The sequence below is a fragment of the Mastomys coucha genome, unplaced genomic scaffold, assembly GCF_008632895.1.
Source record: "Mastomys coucha isolate ucsf_1 unplaced genomic scaffold, UCSF_Mcou_1 pScaffold22, whole genome shotgun sequence".
Classification (NCBI taxonomy): domain Eukaryota; kingdom Metazoa; phylum Chordata; class Mammalia; order Rodentia; family Muridae; genus Mastomys; species Mastomys coucha.
Window position 1 is genome coordinate 38,303,241 of NW_022196905.1, and position 9,447 is coordinate 38,312,687.

General features: G+C 41.6%; 2 pseudogenes across 1 annotated transcript; one reads left to right on the plus strand and one right to left on the minus strand.

The window, feature by feature from the left end:
• Positions 1 to 2,494: 2,494 nt before the first annotated feature.
• On the minus strand, positions 2,495 to 2,892 carry LOC116069827 (annotated as a pseudogene).
• A 5,517-nt stretch (positions 2,893 to 8,409) lies between these two features.
• LOC116069248 lies at positions 8,410 to 9,121 on the plus strand (annotated as a pseudogene). Its single transcript, XR_004109937.1, has one exon. The product of XR_004109937.1 is annotated as a mitochondrial pyruvate carrier 1 pseudogene (transcript).
• Positions 9,122 to 9,447: the final 326 nt, after the last annotated feature.

A 9,447-nucleotide genomic window follows, 5' to 3' on the forward strand; every position in this document is an offset into this window, starting at 1 on the left:
GACCAAATGATATAGGAGAGAGGTATTTCCCATTTATCCAAGATTACAGTTTAGTAGGGAAGAAACACATGGAAACAAACCAAAACATTGGGAGGGTGTGAGATGACACAGGAAACAGATCTGTGAGTGTGTACATAGAGGGAGAGCCTGCAGTGATCTTGAAGATCGTGAGTGTGCACATGGAAGGAGAGCCTGCAGTAGTCCTGAAGGGTGGATGGCACTTGCCTCAAAGAAGAAATTTTCCTGCTCAGTATTAATAGGTCACCAAGAACAAAGAATTTTCAGGGAGAAGTATGACACAGAGAAACAACCATATACCCAGAAGTTCTGCAGGCCAGAGGGAATATCATGGCTGGCCCTAGAGACCGTCTAGACCAGGGTGGAGTCAGTTTCAAGAATTAGATCGAGGATGCTTCACTAAGGGAGGGATGTAGGGATGTTGGGTGGGTTAGACTACCAGAAAAACCAAAACCAAACCAAAACAACCCCGCTACAAAATAAACAAACAAACAAAAACTCCTAAAATAGTGCGTATGGCATTCCAGCCCCAAGACCAGATATGTGCTAGAAAGACTAGTGTTCCTCAGAGCATAACAGAATGTCTTTTCCCACTGATGCTGTTTTACCAACACACCAATAAGGACGGCAGTCTAACTAACACACAGTGGCTCAGAACAAACAAGCGCAGAAGGCACTGGAGGCAGGTAAGCTTCAGCATCTTCAGCTACACCAGGCTGAGGGTCAATGAAGGCAAGAGTTCATGTGCTGCAAAACCACAAAGGGAAAGAGAAGAGATGTGATAGAAAAAAATACTTAAATAATGAGGGCCCAAAACTTCCCCAAAGTAGTAGAGACATCAAATTAGAGCTCCAAAACTCAGAGATTACCAGGTAGGGTGGATCCCAAAGAGTATATATGCCTAAGCAGATCAATTCTCAGACTCAGGAAAGTAAGATGTAGAGAAGACTCCTGGGAGAGACACTAGCATGGGAATATCAGACGGTAACCACTAATAAGTACTGTTTTCTATCAATTAAAATGAATATATATAATGAATGTACACACACACACACACACACACACACACACACACACACACACCCCTAACCTACAAGAGGAAAAGCGTGAGAATCACCCCAGACTCCCTGCATTAGAAAGATGCAAGGATGGAGAGAACAGGGGAATGGAACAGTGACAGTGGGGTGTTTATGAGGATTGCATTGAATCTGTAGATACTTTGGGTAAGTTCTGAGTCATTTTCACAATATTAATTTAGTCAACCCATGACTTGTGAAGCTTTTGGATTGTCTACTGTCTTCTTCAGTTTCTTCTTTCAGCATCTCAAAGTTCATATTTCAGTGGTTTTTCATTTCCTTGGTCAGGCTTATTTCTAGGTATTTTGTATCTTTTAAGCATAGGGTCACATACTATCAGCAAGTAGTGTTAATTTGAGTTTTTCCTTTCTTATATGTGTCTCCCTTCCTTTTTTTCTTTTTCTTGCTTTATTACTGTAGCTAAGAATTTGAGGACAGTATTGGGTGGGAGTGGCAGACTGCTCACCCGTGTCTCATCTCTGACTCATGTGCTGATTTACACGGGCTGAATTACATTTGTTGAGCCAGCCTTGTATCACTGAAATGAAACCAAGTTGGTTGGTGTAGGTGTTCTGGAATTGGGTTAGCAAGTATTTTACTGAGAGCTTTTTATGTCTATGCCCACTAGGGAAATTAGTCTATATTTTTCTTTCTTTGTTGGGTCCTTCTCTGATTTTGGTATCAAGAATTTGCTGGTTTCATAGAATGGAGATATTGTTAGCCATTCTTTAAGGGTTTCATATAATTCATCGGTAGATCCACCCAGCCCTGTTTTTTTTTTTAAGTTGGAAAATTTATTATTATTATTATTAATCCAAGCTTATTGATTGTTATGTTTCTATTAAGTTGTTACATATTTCAGATTTAATTCTTTTAGGTTATACATGTCTAGGAATTTATCAGTTTCTTTTAGATTTCTCAATTTTTTAAAATGTAAGTTCTCAAAGTACTCTTAAATGATTCTCTGTAACTTATTAAAATCCATAGTAACATTTTAATCCTTAATTTTGTTAATTTGGATCCTTTTTAAAAATTTAGTTTGTGTCTCTGTCAATCTTATTTATTACTTCTTCCTTCCTTTCTTTCTTTTTTCCTTTCTTTCTTTCTTTCTTTCTTTCTTTCTTTCTTTCTTTCTTCCTTTCTCTCTCTCTTTCTTTCTTTCTTTCTTTCTTTCTTTCTTTCTTTCTTTCTTTCTTTCTTTCTGTCTTTCTTTCTTCCTTCCTTCCTTTCTTTCTTTCTTTCTTTCTTTCTTTCTTTCTTTCTTTCTTTCTTTCTGTCTTTCTTTCTTTCTTTCTTTCTTCCTCCCTTCCTTCCTTTCTTTCTTCCTTCCTTTCTCTCTTTCTCTCTCTCTTTCTTTTTTACTCACGCAGTCTTTAATGAAAGCCGCGCATGAGATGTCTCTACTCCTGCATCTTCTCAATTGTTCCTTCCTTGTATTTGCCCTTCTCCTTTCCTACCTGTCCAGGCTTGACTTTCCTTTCCAGGATCTTCTTGCAGTCCTTGTCCAGCTGTAGTCTGGTGTGCCATTAGCCTTCTCTCGCTGGACTCATTCAGTGTAAATGACAAATTTCTTCCTGTACACTTGGACCACCTTGCCAATCTGCTGGCCTTTGTAGTGTCCTCGAACAACCTGAACTTCATCATCCTTTTGAATGGGCATAGACCAAGCATTATACTTCTGTCTCAGCTCTTTGGAAAGAGGGGAAGACACGTTCTTCCTCTGAATGTGAGAAGGTGCATTGAAATGTCGTTTGCTGTACTTGATTCAGTCAAAAGACACGAAGAGATTGAACTTCATTTTGGCAGTTGCGATCCCCGCCCCCCATGACCTCAAAAAGAAAGAGATCTACACACAACTTCTTATTATTTGAAGGAACCAACTCTTTGCTCCGTTCTTTTAGTCTCCCTTTCATTAATTTATGCCTTTATCTTTGTTATTTGTGGTCATTTTCTGGATTTGGGTTGTTTTTGCTTTTCTTATGGTCTTCAGGTAGATTCTAAGCTTTATTTGAGGTATTTATGACTTTTGAATAAGATTTAGTTTTATTATTTCTAAGTATGTGGTGTGTGTGTGTGTGTGTGTGTGTGTGTGTGTGTGTGTGTGTGTGTGTATGTACATTTGGGTGTTCAAAAAACCTAGAGCTATCAGATTCCTGTAGAGCTAAAGTTACAAGTGGTTGTGAGCCACTATAGTGATCTAGGGAACAAGCTTCTAAGGGATTGTTTAGATTAGGTTAATCTCTCTTTAACTGTGCATGACCCCCTTGCGTAGGCTGAAGATCAGGACTGAGTGGAGTGGAGAGTCCTCTGAGCACCAGAGTGCATCTCTTCAGGCTTCCTGCCTGCAGGCACAGTTTGACAATCCACTGCAAACTCTAGCTGATGTAGCTTCCCTGATACAATGGACTGTATCCCCAAGCTGTGAGCCCAAGCAAGCCTGGTCCTCTTTGTTACTTTTATCACACTATTAATCACAGCAACAGAGGAAGTAAAGAATGTAGAAGTCAACATCAAAAGACACATACATGTGAATGGCATGTGGCCTTGATACGATACAGTTCAAAGTTTTCTCCTTTCCTCCATGAAGCTTCATTATGAGAGCCAGCAAATGCTAACTGAAGGGCATTTCCTAAATACCTCATCAGCATTCCTCAAAATTTCATAATAATAAAAAAAGTCTGAAACATCACAACCAAGGGAAATCTAGGGAGACAAGACTACCAGATGCTGTGTCAGATTCTAGCTAGGTTCATGCAACAGAAAATAGGATATTGCTAAAGATTAAGAAAGATGGAATAGATTTATAACATATAATTAATAATGGCATATCAGCACTGGTTTGTTAATTATGACAAAATACCATACCTATATTTATATAAGATATTACTAGCAGGGAAATTAGATTTGGGGCATATGGATGAATTTTGTATCATCTCTATAAATTTCTGTAACTGACTCTTTAATTCCCTTATAACAAGCAATCAAGAATATTAGGTTAAAAGTAATTCAGGAGACTGGGGAGATAACTTGGTAAAGAGTTTCTTTTGAACCCTAACTTTAATCTCCAAAATCCACTGGAGAAAAGCTGGAGAAGGTGGTGCATACTTATCATCTGAGTACTTGGGAGGAAGAAAGTGGGAGTCCCTTGAACATCTGGCTAGTTAGTCTGTCTAGCCAGTGGGAAACCCTGTCTCGAAACATAAGGTGAATGGTGTTTCTGAGGAATGACATACAAGATGCTCTCTGGTTTCTACACGAGTGTATTCACAAGTGAGCCCATCATAAGTGTCTGCAGATATGTGGGCTTCCACACACACAAACAAATACACACATACACACAAACAGAAAGACAGAGACAGACATACACATACACAGAGAGAGTGAGGACAGAGAGTGAGGGAGAGAGAGGGACTGAGAGAAAGGGAGAGAGAGGGAGAGAGAGGGAGAGAGAGAGAGAGAGAGAGAGAGAGAGAGAGAGAGAGAGAGAGAGAGAGAGAGAGAGAGAGAGAGAAAGAGAGAGAGATATGGAGGGAGGGAGGGAGGGAGAGAGAATGGGGAAACTAAGACAAGGCTTTAGCAGGGATCACAAAGTGATGCTAAGGAAGTCATGTAGAGCCCTCTGCACTTCATTATGCTGTATTTTCACCCATAAGAAGTCCAATACATGCCAGAAGATGGCTGGGGATCAAGAACCTTAAACAACAGGCAAAATCTCCAGGAACAGTGTCAGAATGGGGACAAGTGCCAAGAAGAAACTCCTTTCACAGCTGAGCCATCATAGAAGGGCCCGAGAAGGCTTTACAAACAAAAGAACCAGGCAGAACAAACAAATGAACCCAGGTAGGATCCTTCCATCTTTAAAAGATTTATTATTAATTTTTCAATTTATGTATATGAATGTCTGCCTGCATGTATGTATGTGCACCATGCATATGCCTTCTTTCTGCATAGATCAGAAGAGGGTTTTGGGTCCCTGGATATGGAATTAGAGGTGGCTTTCAGTCCTCCTAAGGATGCTGGGATTTGAACTCTGCTCCTCAGCAAGAATAAACAAGTGCTTTTAACCTGGAGACATCTTTTCCAGTGTTTTTTTTTTTCCTTCAAAAGTGTATGTGTGTCTCTGTGAGTGTATGCTGTTTATAGCCTGTGTGTATGCCATGTATATGTATGTGCATGTGTGCATGTATGCATATTTGTATGTATGTGTGCTTGTGTGTGTGTTTGCATGTGTGTGTGTGTGTGTGTGTGTGTGTGTGTGTGTGTGTGTGTGTATGTGATGCATGATCAGAGACTAGACATGTCTTTAGAGTTCCCAGGGTAGGAGCTACAGGTGTTTGGTTGTAAGCTACCCCACATGGGTGCTGGGAAATGTATGAGGGTCCTGGAAAGGCAGGAAGAGCTCTTAATGAGACATGTCTCCAGCTCTTCTCCCATCTTTTAACCCGACAAGCTAACTGGAAATCCAGACGCTGCCTTTGGTTTTATGTGCTCATTTGCGTCCCATTCCCGTGGTGACTCTTGGATCAGTGTGCTTCCTTGAGCCTCCTCCAGACTACTTGGTAAAGGCTTCTTCCCTCATTCACACTGCATACCAGTTGGCTTACTAGTTCAGGCAGTGAAACTGAAGCTCTTTGTGCCCTGGTTTTCTCCTCTCCAAAATAGGGATAAAATGAGGCACTAGCATTGGGTTTTTCCTGACTATTAAATTTGTTACCATGAGAACAGAGTTTAAGAGGGAACCTGGCATATAACACTGTGCAAGTAGCAACTATTCATACTGTGTCTAGAATTATTTATAAAATTCTAAGGAGTAAAAACTATGCATTTTGCATGTTCGGTTTAGCATCATTCTTTGATTTTTTTTTTGACTGTACCCATTGCATATGCATTGTTATCAAGTAAGTGTTTGCTAACATCAACTCCTTTTGTTAGCCTTGAGCATCCCATGATGGTGGATACAGGAACTATGGTGGGAGGGACATTTGAAAAAACAAAATTATCTCAAGGCCTATCGTCAACAAAAATCATAGCTGGGGATTTCATTGCCCATGTAGGGAAAGGAAAGGTGTATTCACGTTAACCAATGGCAAGTAGAAGAGGCTGGTTTATCAGTGAATAGCTCTCAGTAAGATGAACAGAGAAGTCATGCAGAGGAGCCACAGGAAAGACACCAACCATCCTGAGAACAGTGTTCTGAGGCAGAGTGCTGCAGAGTTTAAGAAGGTGGGTAGTGGTGATGGGCAGCCAAAAGTTCCTTCTCTGACACTTGCCAGGGCTTTTCTGTGCCTCAGTCTCCTCATCTGTAAGGATGGGATAAGAACATCAATTTCTTTGTGGTGAGGTTGCATACCAGCCCCAGTGAGTTAACACTGGTGAGTTAACAAAGGGAAAGCATTTGATACAGTCCTGGCACACAGAGGAAATTCCTAAGACTCCGGAGAGATGAGAGATGAGCGGTCCCATCTCCATCTTCTCCTGCAGCCCATTTCTCAAAGTCCTCCAGTGTGGCAAACCAGCATGCATCCCATCTGCACTTACAAAGAACTCTTCCCGCTTTCATGTCGACAGTGCATATACTTCTTAGCCATCTTTAGCAACAACTCTCTCGTGCCGCTGGGACTTGGCTCATTGTAGCATCAGCAGCCCCAATGACTTGAGGAGGTGCTGTACATGAATTGCAAGACCCCCCTCCTTTCTTTCCTCCGTGTCTTACCTCTTTGACTGCTGCTCAGAATGAACTAAAGTGCTTCTTCTACCTGACAGCCCACCAGGGCGCTGCAGTCAGACCTTCCCTATTCCAGCCTGACTCTAGAACCCCTGAGAGTATATTGAGGTTGGCCTAGGGGGCTGATTTTTACAGATGCGAAATGAATGTGGACTGTTTTCTCCACATCCAAAGCTGTGGGTTCTGGAGCATGTATGTACCTGTCACAGCCTGCAGCTGTGTGTTCAGGTAGAAGAATCAGTCCTGGAGGCATCTTCTGTCTCGTTTGCTTGCTGAATGGCCCGTGCAGTGTGCACAGCTTCTCCTTTCCCTGAGGATCAGTGGAATAACCCCACAGCAGAGTAGTTGCTCACATGAACTTTCAGATTTTATGCAAGGACCCACATAAAATTACGGTTAAGAATCTGATTTTTGTCACTGGGAAAGGCTGCTTTTGAACTAGGCTCCGTTGGCTGCCCTGCCACGGAAGAGTCTTCAAGCTGGCAGCACATTTACTAAGTCAAGGTTTTAGAGCCCAAGGCCACCATTGAAACGACAAGGGTAGAGCTGGAATAATTAAGCATCTAAAAAATAAGTTTTATTCCTAAAGTGTAGGATGTGGCTTAAAGCAGACTCTACAACTTCTGACCACGGCTTGTATCTCTTTTTTCTTTTTGTTGTTGTTGTTGTTGATAGTGTCCTATGTGGAGTAAAAGGCTGGTTTCATACAAAATAGGGGTACCAGTTTCTGAGAATTGCCTGAGATTAGCCATCTTGAATTCTGGCACAGTCTCAACATTCCTCCCAAGTTTAGGTAATGAGTTGATCCATGACAGCTGAATCCTGAAGAAACCAAAGTTGCAGCGATGGCTAGAGCTGAAGAATAAAGGCCTCAGGGTGCAGCCACCCATTGTCCCCTCAGGTTGGACCCGGGGCTGGCTGGGGTTTGCTTCTCATTCCCATCTCAGCATTTTTTTCTTTTTAGCTCCCACCATACAAGGAGAAGAGAGAATGCCTTCTAACAGAACAATACACTCAAGAGACTTCATGGAGGATTAGATTATAAATGTACCAAAATGCATCTTGTTCTTCTTTAAAAAGATGCTCTAGGTAACCCTAGGAGTCATGGCCCAGCCTCTGGTCAGTAGGGCATTGCTTTAGCCACCCTTGACTCTGTGAGCCCGGGGCTCTGAGGAATGAATTGATTTGGTTGGAGAGAGAAAAGTCTGAGGAAGATCGGTGAGTCTGGGAAAGCAAGTCCCAAGGTAGAAAAGGCATTGTTCGAGCCTTGAGTACCTGTGGATGGAAAAATCTACCTACTGGAAGCAGTAAGGTCATGCCACAGCTGGCTACACAGCTGGCTCCTCTCCAGCTGCCAGTGAGTCTTGTACTTTTTGTTAATGGACCACACCAGCTGGTCATCCTGATTGTGCTGGGTATTGGAGTAGCCTTCCACATAATTCTCATTATATAAATATGCAGCCTCTCTTGAAATGCAACCTGCTTTTGATAAAGTTCAATCAACCATTCATTCTATACCCATCATATATTAGTTACTATTCATTTTTTTTTCTACCTGTCATTTGGGCTTTTTTAAAAAAAGGGGCGGAGGGCCTCTGCCGGGTCGGCAGTGTCATCTGTCTAGGTAGTGGCTTCCCTGCCTACGGCACGATCATGGCTGGAGCGCTGGTACGCAAAGCGGCAGAGTATGTCCGGAGCAAGGACTTCCGAGACTATCTCATGAGTACGCACTTCTGGGGCCCAGTTGCCAACTGGGGTCTCCCCATTGCTGCTTTCAATGACATGAAGAAATCTACAGAGATTATCAGTGGGAAGATGACTTTCGCTCTCTGTTGCTATTCTCTGACATTCATGAGATTTGCCTACAAGGTACAACCTCGAAACTGGCTTCTGTTTGGATGCCATATAACAAATGAAGTAGCTCAGCTCATTCAGGGAGGACGACTTATCAACTACGAGTTGAGTAAGCAGCCATCTGCGTAGCAGTGCAAGGACCAGCTCTTGAAAGGGACAGTGCTCCAGTCACTGCTGCAGCCACAGATCATGTCAGCATAAATAGTCATGCTGAGGGGAAAACACAGAATGCTATCTTTAATGACCATGCCAACATTATTGAATAGCCGGGAGTCTCTAAACCAACTCTCTGCTGCCTTATCAATGCTAAACTTTATTTGTCTTCATCAAGAGTAGTTCAAAATATGCAACTAATTTAATAATTTTGAATGATGGCTTTATCTATAGCAATCTGTAGTAATATATTATCTATTGGGATTTGTGTAATAAAAAATCTAAGGGAACAAAATTTTATAACTACAAAAAAAAAAAAGGAAACTTAATTTTTTTTTTTTTTTAGAATTGTTTGTGTGATGTTAAGATCTTTGATTTCCTGGGTGTTTCTCCAAAGGAAAAGGTTTAATGTGTATTTGAGTGTTTTTTCCCCCTGTAACCCTTAACCCTATAAGTAAATTATTTGCTTAAACTCCTTATTGAATTCATTGCCCAGATTTTAAACATCTATGGATGTTTCATGTTGGACACATGGGAGCTTATAAAAGATGCCATGGTGCAGGTAAGCTGGCTAATTTATGTTTACGGAGGCCATCTTTAATCACACTGGTGAACCCAGGT